The 10,041-nt window shown below is 39.5% G+C and overlaps 1 protein-coding gene across 7 annotated transcripts in view; it reads right to left on the bottom strand.

Moving 5' to 3' along the window:
- The window catches only part of SLC39A13 (solute carrier family 39 member 13), a 142,753-nt gene that overhangs the window by 41,397 nt on the left and 91,315 nt on the right, over positions 1–10,041 (bottom strand). For 6 of the 7 annotated variants that reach the window (XM_021278935.4, XM_021278932.4, XM_021278934.4 and 3 more), the window contains exon 4: positions 9,461–9,551. The gene's annotated coding sequence lies outside the window, so the exon portion shown is untranslated. Of the gene's footprint in view, positions 1–9,460; positions 9,552–9,931; positions 10,034–10,041 lie in introns of those variants that run through there. The other variant, XM_072039074.1, reaches the window with a different exon arrangement.

Below are 10,041 nucleotides of genomic sequence, written 5' to 3' on the forward strand. Positions count from 1 at the left end.
CAGTTAAGCATCTTTTACCAGAGATGTTCCCAACACTGGGTTTCCAGATACAGTGCTTTGGAGTCAAGATGAAAAATTTGTCCTTGTGTCTTTCAAAGCAGATCTATTGCCTTTGATGGGACCCTTTAATGACCATAAAGGTGCTGAGGATCTGTTCACTAGTCTTGTCTCAGGGAATCATGGTTTTATGACTAGCTACAATAGCTCCATCCAGTTTGATCTATGAATTGATTAGATCATGAGAATAAACAGAAAACTACTTAGGAAACTTTCTTTCCGTGATAGCAGAAACTAACTGGGAGTGTTCCCTCAGTTATGCATGCTGCAAAAGAACTAAGTGTATTTGTTGGATGGAAAAGGATTTACACAGTGTCTCTCCACACTTACACATGGTGGCCACGAGGAGAATGCTCGTCTTTTCTGACCTCATGCAAGATTGAGATGGGAAGAAATGGGGAATGTTCTCTGACAGAGATTCTGAGGAAGAATACATATTGATTAGGCTATTCTTTCATTGTCACGAGATAACTTGTGAAGAGAAATAATTTTAGCCTTGTCTCTCTTGAAGATTTGATGTTCACATATTTCAGAGAGAGGAAAAAAAAGCACTGCAGATCCCACTCATTGCTATTTGCTACATGTAAATGGCTCTTACAACAGAACTGAAAATACCTCGGTATATACAACTATCTCAGGCACTACAAACAAACATACTAATAGGTTTGGTGCCAAAAAGTCAATGATAAAAGGTAATAAATGATTATTATAAATTTTGGGTACTTAGAAAACCCTTTACAAATGTGATCAGCATTCTAGCTGCCAGGGAAGTCACAGGATTCATGTGTTCTGCAGCCGCCCTTTGCCGCCCACATGCAGAGGAGACTTGGCCAGTGTTGTGACCCATACTGCAACCATGTGAGTTTAATGGTACAACCAGGGCAGATTAAACACCACCTCAGTTTATCCTCAAGGATCATGCCCAGTTCTTCTAGGGCGTGCCCCTAGAAGCCTTGTTCCGAGGATTAGCAGAGCTATTGAAACACTTTGTGGCACCTTTGTTTGGTTTTCATTGTCATTCTCTGTGTTCAGAGCAATGAATCTGCAAGAGGGTCTCTACCAGGTCCTTCTTGCAGGGAGCCAACTATAAAAATGCAACACAAAATTAACCTGTGGAATCCCAAAGGTCTTTTCCTCTGCAATGTTTTCTTCTTCCTATATTCTTCCGACAAGATCTACAAAAAGTTAATGCATCTCAACTAAAACACAATGAATCAAAGCTGCAACACAAAGTAAAGGAATCTCTAATCCAGCTAATTTTAATCATCAGCTTCTCTCACGTTATTTTCCTCTCTGCTTCCTGAGTTCAGCTATCCAGTTACACCCTCCCTCTGGTGCGGCATATCTTCTATTGCCTGGCTTAGCACTTGTAATAAGACCCAAGATATAACCTAACAGGAGGCTTGCCTTCTGGATAGAGAACCTCTGATCAGCTAGACGTCCTTCCCAATGTGAAAGCAGTCATCCTGTGCCACCGTCCCCAGCTGAACTCTTCAAGAGCACCTTCCCATAGTCCTAACACCCAATACAAGATGATTCAGTCAATAGTGCCTCAGATGATTTCCTGCTACTGGTAGTTTGAGGATGAGAAGCAATATTTCACTTTTCCTAGGTCAAGAGGAATAAAGTGAAATCCACAGCCTGAAGTGGACGGCAACAAAAGGAAACAAGCTTGAGAAGCTAACTCATCATACTGTGCAAAGGAGGAGTAAAATGGCAAAAGCTGTTCCAGTAAACTCCTATTTACTGGCATGTTATTGAGCAATAGCCTTGGTAACATGGTGTATAATATTCATACTTACATTCATACACAAATTCTCACATGTATGCATAAAAATACACAGAAATCCCTTAGAGCTGGGAGCCAATTTGCAGGTGGTGTTCAGAAAGGGATAAACATTGTTGGTCTCTCAGTTTGTGAGGTTATCGCTGTTCTTCACAGCACTATCACCAGCCACTTAGAGCCAAATCTATTTAAAAACAGTAAAGTCGGAGAAGTGAAGTTGCCTTTGGTTGTGCTTTTTTTTCTCTTTCCCGTTGTAGCTTCCTCTTTCTCTTCACCAGCTCAGCACTGCTGGCAGCTTTTTATAAACCACGATTCCTACTGCAGTCAGCTTGTTTGGAAACTACATGGTGAGCTCAGTCCAGCAGCTACTGCTGTGGGTTTCTGTTTAATTGCACACCAGATTTGCTTTAAATTCTGTACTCACCGCCATCATTTCCATTCCAAAGCACTGAAAGGGCTCTGCATATTCACAAATATTCAGTACAAAGCAGAATTTTGCTCTCAACATATATAGTTAAGTAGCATAAACTACAATGCATTCCCATAAACCAGTAGTAAAGAAATCCTCTGCAACCTCTGGAAGGTTAAACCATAGCAGGGCAGTCAGCAATGCAGTTGTTCTAAATTGACAGTAATCTGCACTGCGCGTATAAAGTGATATCATGAGCAGAACATTTGCTGTGAAGCAAGAGCAATACTGAGATCTTCATTTGTAGAGGAATTTTCTACGAGACCTCAGACATCTTTAACACCAGAGACAGGGTGGATGGGTGAGTAGAGTGCTGTCCAGAAACTTTATGGTTGCATTAAAAAAGAGTGAAAAGATCTTCTAGCCATAGGATCAAGGAGGAATTACTACAAAAAAAGTCAAAAGCAATCATGTGGAGGAATAGAAGAATGGGGAAACAGTGAAGTTGGGAAAGTGAGTTGAATAACACCAGCACTCCTGAGGTCTTCATCCTCTACCTACTGCACCAAAAGCAAATTTTGCCGTTGGTTTGGTGGAGAAAAATGTGGGTACTAACTTGGGACAGGTGCTTTTTACTTCTTCTCAAAACAGTGGAAATCTTACAGCCAGATAGGGACTGGGGAATGATGACAGCTTGGCTGGGGGCAAATGGTACTTATAAGAAAAGCTATACAAAGAAAATCAGTAGGTTCCTCTAGGTCACAGAGTTCATAAACTCTTTTACTTGCAGATCTCTGAAATGTTTCCATATAGATGCAAACATGCATTTTCAATTTAAGCCCACTGAAAACTTTTTGTTATTTTTCTCTGGTCCTTCAGAAATATTTCATGGTCTTGCCGAGGCCTGCAGACTATAAGCTGAAAAATCACTAAATCATGACTGGAAAATATAGATCTAAACACAGTACTTGTGTTAGTTAAACTAAATTGTAGTATTACTGAATTGAACAAAACCAACAACATTGGTAATAATACACTACAACTATCAACTACATAAAATGTAGTCCCCCTCTTAAATAAGCAATCCAGTATTTCAGTGGGAACAAGGTGACTGCAGAAGAGGGGAAGCTTCATTTATCCGCAGAGCACTTCTGTCATCAGTTTTACCTGTATGTGTCCATGCTGTAAGTACCTGCACATAGGATTCCTAACAGAACTGTAACTATCTAAATCCATCGTGTTAGAAGTCAACCATTAGTAAAAAAAAAACAACAAACTTTTTCAACAGACAAAGCCATTGGAAAGTCTGTCCTCTTCTCAGCTGGCAGGAATCCTGCAATGCGGGGACAGAGTCAGCTGAATTATAAATACTCAGCCATGACTCTGTTTTGGTGTCTACTCCTCTGTCTCCTACCATCTCCTACTCAGAAAAGAACCATTTCCCTTTTCTTAATGACCACTGAAATCATTTAGGGAATTTCCAGCACACGGTGTGCAGATTCTGATTCACTTTAACCCCAGAAAATGTTTAACTCCTTCTGGGAATTATTGTGAATTGATCCAGTTGTATACACTAAGATACCCCAAGTTCCTCTTTCCCTTTTTTTCCTTTCAGCCACACACAAGCATTTAACATCCAGAGCATTCTGCTGCTTTGCACTCCCACAATGCACATCTTGTTCTGGAACGAAATCTTCCTAGTCACGAGACTTTAGAGTCTCCACACTGTTTGTTTGGACTGATCTGTGGAGGTCTCTTCCCCTGAAATGGGAAGATAGTTTCATTTTCTGACATAGAGCTACACTTCTTGGCATATTCTTCTGCAATATTCTTTAAAACGTTTAACTGCTTCCACTAGTATAACATGGCAAAACAAAACCTCTCATTTTTCCTTCCCTTCTACCTTTTGAGCAAAGCTGTTCTTCCTACTCTCACTCTAATGCGGGTGTTGTCTCTGACACAATGCCAATCTACACAAGCAGGCTTTATCAAGGATGTGCAGCTTCCTCTTGCAGGACACCTGTAAGATCAAACTTTTTCACTTTCCTTTCATTGCTTAAACTCTCACCCACCAGTGACCCAAATGATGGCAGTCTCTTCTCCCTGGGCTTTCTGTCTTCAGATTCATTTTTTCCTTTTCTCTCCTTCCTCTAGCATAAGAGGGAATACTGTTCAAATTCTCTCTTTCATATTTCCACACTAAAATCCTCTGAATTACCACATCAAAAACAAGTTTTGAAGTCCTTTTAAGACCCTTCACAAATCTGGTCCTCCCTAGTCTTTCTTCAATTACTGTACTGTTATGTAATACTTCTGGCACAACAAGAAGTAGACTTAAATACAGTTCAGTACAGTTAAATACTGAACTGGAGTTACAGAAAACTATTTGCATTTAAAAAAAAAAAAAAAGCCAAGTTAGAAGACCAGTAGTTGCAGCTATGAGAACAATGGCAGAGAGGAAATACACTGTCAATCTAGATATTGTTAGCAGAACAACTTTATAAAAAATACAGTTGCAAAATACAGAGCAAAACATCTGCAACCAAACAACAAAAAAAAGGTCAGCTCCTGCAGGCCTGCAGTCTTTGCATGGCTGATGTAACCTTTGTCAAAGCAGTAAGCAAACTGTTGTTCTACCAAACTGAGCAGCTTAAGATGGAGCTACTTACCTCTAAGCTGTTAACTTTTTCTACCTGAAGATTAGTGAAAAATGTCAGATTTTTACCTTACCCTGAAGATTTCAAGGCTGAAAAGTTCCACAGGAAAGAAAGCAAAACTGAAGACTAAACAACCTAACTGCATGTGTCTTAATTTCTTATAGTAAAAGTGGCTTAGCATTTCAAAAATAAATAAATAAATAAATAAAAACTTCAAATACAATTTTTCTTATCAGTAACTACTTTTGTAAGAAAAATGTCTCTAGATAATATGCTACAGATTTTGTCATATGCAAGTCATACACGCCTGTCCCAGTCATACAAGTGTCACATAAAGCTGTAGCATGGGGTTTGTATGCACAGTTCAGCTCTTACACAGCCAAATGCTTCCTGTGAGGATGTACCCAGAGCACTGGCTTCTTGTGCTTCAGTTCTTCTGTATATGCAAAATTCTGGACACAAAGCCCTTGTGAAAGTGATGGCAGAGAACAGGAAGTGCAGTTGTAACCTATCTACCTAAAGAATTGGGGATCTGTGAATTGTGCTCTTCTCTTTTGAATTCTGGGAGATTACTCCCAGAGATACAAACCTAATGAGATGCAAGTGTGGAAAGCCATCTTCCTAGATACAGCTGCATTCTCAAAACAGAACCGTTAACTAAATATCCAAATCACATCTCACATAGCAGAGATATTTCTGATGCAGCTTGTGGCGGTCCCTTATGGCCCCCACTGATAGAATCCTAATGGTGGGTCTAGATCAGCAATTTAGTCGAGACCATAAGTGCACTTCCAAAATGAATCTCCTGATCCTTTCCACTTAGTGCATTTTTTTTAGAAATTTGCACCAGAGAGCACTTTGAGAGCTCACAAACTGGATTCATTCCTATGACAGTGAACTGGAAGATGCAGCTCAGGATTGCAACTACAAATGGGGGAGTTCAGTCCACGTAATCAGGCTGGAGCCAGTCTGAAGAGATGTCACCCCAAAGCAGATACAGGGTGGTTGTTAAGTTTTCAGCAACTACAGATATGCCCTTATTGAGCCACATCACAGATGCACCTCATATTTATAGTTTAATTTTGACTAGTAAAGTCAAAATTAATTGATTCGGCAGGGGACTCAGGGAAACTGACAGATTCATTTACATGGAACCAAGAGATTAGACAGGAGGTTCAAGGCATAACTCTGTGAAGGGATATTAAACATTACTGCTTGCATCTTACTGATGCAACTGACTCTGGAATGTAGAGTAGATGGCATTAGGACACTGCTACATTTTAATTGTTTGAGATGACATGAATGTCTTGAGAGATTAGATAGCTATAAATGAGCAGGAATGTGTGAATTGAAAATCTGTTGCCTTCAGAATGCAGAAGTGCAGAAGACCATTAAAAACTAACATCACATTTTACCTGTCTGAACATGCCTGCAAGCCAAAACAAGTTTTTCCATGTAAAGAAAATAACCAAATGTGGCAGGGATGTCAACATCTTGAAGCTGTATGAATTGCCAATGGGAATTTTTTCTACTTTGCTGAATTCTGCTTTATGAACATCTTAAAAGTTTCTAATAAAATGATAAATTAAGTGCTTTTCATTAGTGCAAGTGACTGTGTATCATAATATGTTTCCTAAAAAACAAATGAAAAAAATCAACCAAACAAACAAACAAACAAAAAAAACAACTATGAAACTTTTTGGATTAATACACACCCAAATTATTCCTCTTTCTCTCAAAGAAAACAGTTATCTTCACTCTGATTTGGTTTTAGTCCAGTATACACTTGAAAGTCTTTGCCAACATAGTGAAGTCAGTTAAGACTGTGATATTTTAATGACATTTTTATGACATTTCCCACTTGCAAAAGTGGACAGATGCAGTTACATACAGGAATTCATGAAAGCTCAACTGTCAAAAGCACTTTTTTGCCACTACAAACTGCATCAGTTCTAGGGAAGGATGCCCATACAGCCAAGTAAAGTCTTTGTTCAGCTGTATCCATCCTAATAAACCCATGGGTCTCACAAAGGAACATCACAGAGAGATTGATCACATTGGAACAGGGAGCACATATTTCAGTGGAGTCTACATTCAGACTGTCAAGGAGCCAAAGGTGAAGCTCCACATGAGAAAAAAGTGGTAACAAATTTTTCTCATCCAGCAATTTGCAGCAGGCATGTTCTTGCTGCTACTCTTTCATAATGGAAAAATGCAACAAAGACTTCAGCTCAGTGTCTTCATCTCAGTAATGGTATGGGTAATGAAGAGTTAAATGGAGAGGATTGTACTCCACAGCTCTAATCCCAACACCTTCTACAGTCAGAGAGACTCAAAAGCTCTTTTAAGAGAAGAAGGCAAACCCTTCATGCTATCTGAATGGATATTCAGTCTTGGAAGATTCACAAAGTACATCAACTCTAGATAAAACAAGTTCAATGGAGAACATAGCTCTGGGAAGAATATGGAAGATAGAAGGGAATCTCTTGTTTAGAGGTCTTGTCCTTACTGTTACAAGCAAACTCGGTAGCAGAATCTATGTAAACACCTGCTTCTGATTTAAAAGGCTTCAGAATGAGTGATGTTGTATGTGGTTTTAGCAGGGAGAAAAATTACCTTCTGAGCACCAAGCAAGGTTTGAGGTAAAGGGACCTCTCTGTGATGTGGCTGCAAGCTGAAAACCTTTTGCTTTGGCAGCTTGCGGTTAGAAATAGCTTGAAGAATAAATAGGTAGAGATAGGAGAGGAACTGCTTCAAGAAGCTGCACACAGTGAGGTGATGCTGACAGGGAAAATATCTCAGATTAATATAAATATTAAGTGTTTTCAGAAACTTAATCTTTCAGCTCAGCAGTTTCATCTCCAGTCCTCCAAATTCCCGTCATGGAGAGGGATCCCTACCCTAATTCAAAAGCCTTTTGAAGCAGTTGGCATCATATATCCCTAGAAATCAATTTTCTACCACACAATTGTTTGATAACTTCATCTGTTCTTCTGCATCTAAATCACCTAATAAATTGTTGCAAGGATCTGGGCCAAAAGCACTTCCTCTAGTAGGCCTTCCTTTAGGAGTGAGAAGATTCTGTGATGACAAACATAGGATAAAATACCAGTTATATCCAACAGTGAGAAAATCATCTATGCTGAATTTTAGCAAGATTGGTACTGGTGATGTTTCTAAATAGCTATAATAGTGTAAATGAGCTTTTTGTTTAATTTTTAGCATTTCCATTTATGGAGATTCTTTCCTTCCTAGGAAGATTAATCAACTTCTGGACTTCCTGCCCTTCCCCAAGCTTTATGGCCAATTGTTTTATTCTCATTCATTATACAGAGAATAAATTTGAAGATTTATATTGATAAGCTTCATGTGTTTATGATCACTCATATGTTAGACACAGTTGTTAATTCTGATAATGTTGGTAATCTAGCTTTCCCTGAGTGCATTAAGGCTGGTACAAAATATCTATCCTTATTAGGCAATTTCCTGTGCTAAGGGACAGTGCTGAAATATCCTCCAGTGTATTAAGCACAGTTACATTCCCCTTTAATAGAAGACCCTCTCTGTAAAACATTTTTAAACCTTCCAGTAACTGCTTAAGGTAACTTCCAGCATACTGAGAATCAGATTGCACATCATCTTTGTTCAGAATAGTCTTTTTAATACACATACAATTTCCACAGTTACTTTTATCACCTATTATCCAGTGATCCACTTTAAGATTGTGTATGCTATTGTTCACTCCCTTCTGTTCTGTTTTCACCAAATTTTACCACCAGGATTGTACTTTGTCTTTTCTCTTGTTCCCCCACGTGGATCTGATCACTCCCAGGCTTTTATCCAAAAGGAGACTGAAGAATCATCATTCAAGACAGAATTAGACTGTTCAGCAGCTTGCTTATTTCTAGCTTAATGTCAAGATTTACCAGTAAAATAAGAATGGAATGCCCATGGATCAACTGATGCTAGTGAAATTCCATCTGGGGCTTCAAGAGTTAATCTTCCATCATGATTTTGATCTTATCCAATTGTTAATATGGTTTGCTTGTTGGGTTCCTTAGGGTGGGGAACGAGAGGAACTTGTGAGTGGCCTCTGGTTTTACCAGTGTATGAGGGAGGAAGTTTGTAGTGGCTGAAATTCCCCCTCACACATAGACCCAGGTGAGTGGTGAACAGGCTACTTTCAAAAGCAGAACCTGTGGCACATGGGCATAGATTGAAGGGGAACAACCCAGACAAAGGAACTTCACTTTTCCAAGACACTAGTAACTAAATGCAAAGCAAGAAGACATTTTGCAGAATGAGAGAGTTCTCCCCTTGCAGCAAGGGCCCACCCTCTGCATCCTGAACGGCGACCCACTCGCCTCTGACACTGCTCCTGCCCAGACCTTGCTAAAAAGGACACACGTTCAGTGCAGCCAAAGCAGTAGCAAGTATAAGTGGGATAAAGAGAGGGGAAAAAACATGGAAAGAACTGAAGCAAAATCTCTACATGAAGTTTCAGCATCTGACTGTTCAGATACGAGTTTACAAATCTCATTCTCTACTCACTGTTAAAGGTACTTTTCTGTGAGAAGTAAAGCCATTATTTGGGGCATGTAACACTTTCTCCTTTCTCCCACTTGCTCTCTCCTTGCAGTACCTAGAAAAGAAGAGAAATCACAAGAAACAAGTAAGAGGACTCAGTATCTTTCACTGAATAATCTTGTTCCATAGCCAAATTTATGAAGAAAGTCTCACGGGCTTGGTTTCTATAAAACACTGGTTTTGTAGAAGAAAAAAAAATGCAGTGTTTCGTAGAAACTTAAGACTGTACCTGATACTGCATACTTTTTTTTTTTTTTCTTTCATTCTAAGTTTTGTCACATAATTCCAACACAGAAATGTTATTAAAGCAAGGCTATGCCACTGCACTGTCCTCACAGAAGTTGCCAGGCTTTATGATCGTTAAACCAGAGAGCAGCACCATCATTATGATTCCTCCACAGTGGGAAACACATAGGCTTCCCCAGCTCACTGTACCCGTATGCTTGTTTATTGGTAGCAGGCACAGGCTCTGGGTTGCTGATTATACAGTAAGCACCTGCCCATGGCAGATCTGGCTCGGGGCAGACTTCCTGTTACAGTGCCGC

The sequence above is a fragment of the Anas platyrhynchos genome, chromosome 5 (assembly GCF_047663525.1).
Source record: "Anas platyrhynchos isolate ZD024472 breed Pekin duck chromosome 5, IASCAAS_PekinDuck_T2T, whole genome shotgun sequence".
Lineage (NCBI taxonomy): Eukaryota > Metazoa > Chordata > Aves > Anseriformes > Anatidae > Anas > Anas platyrhynchos.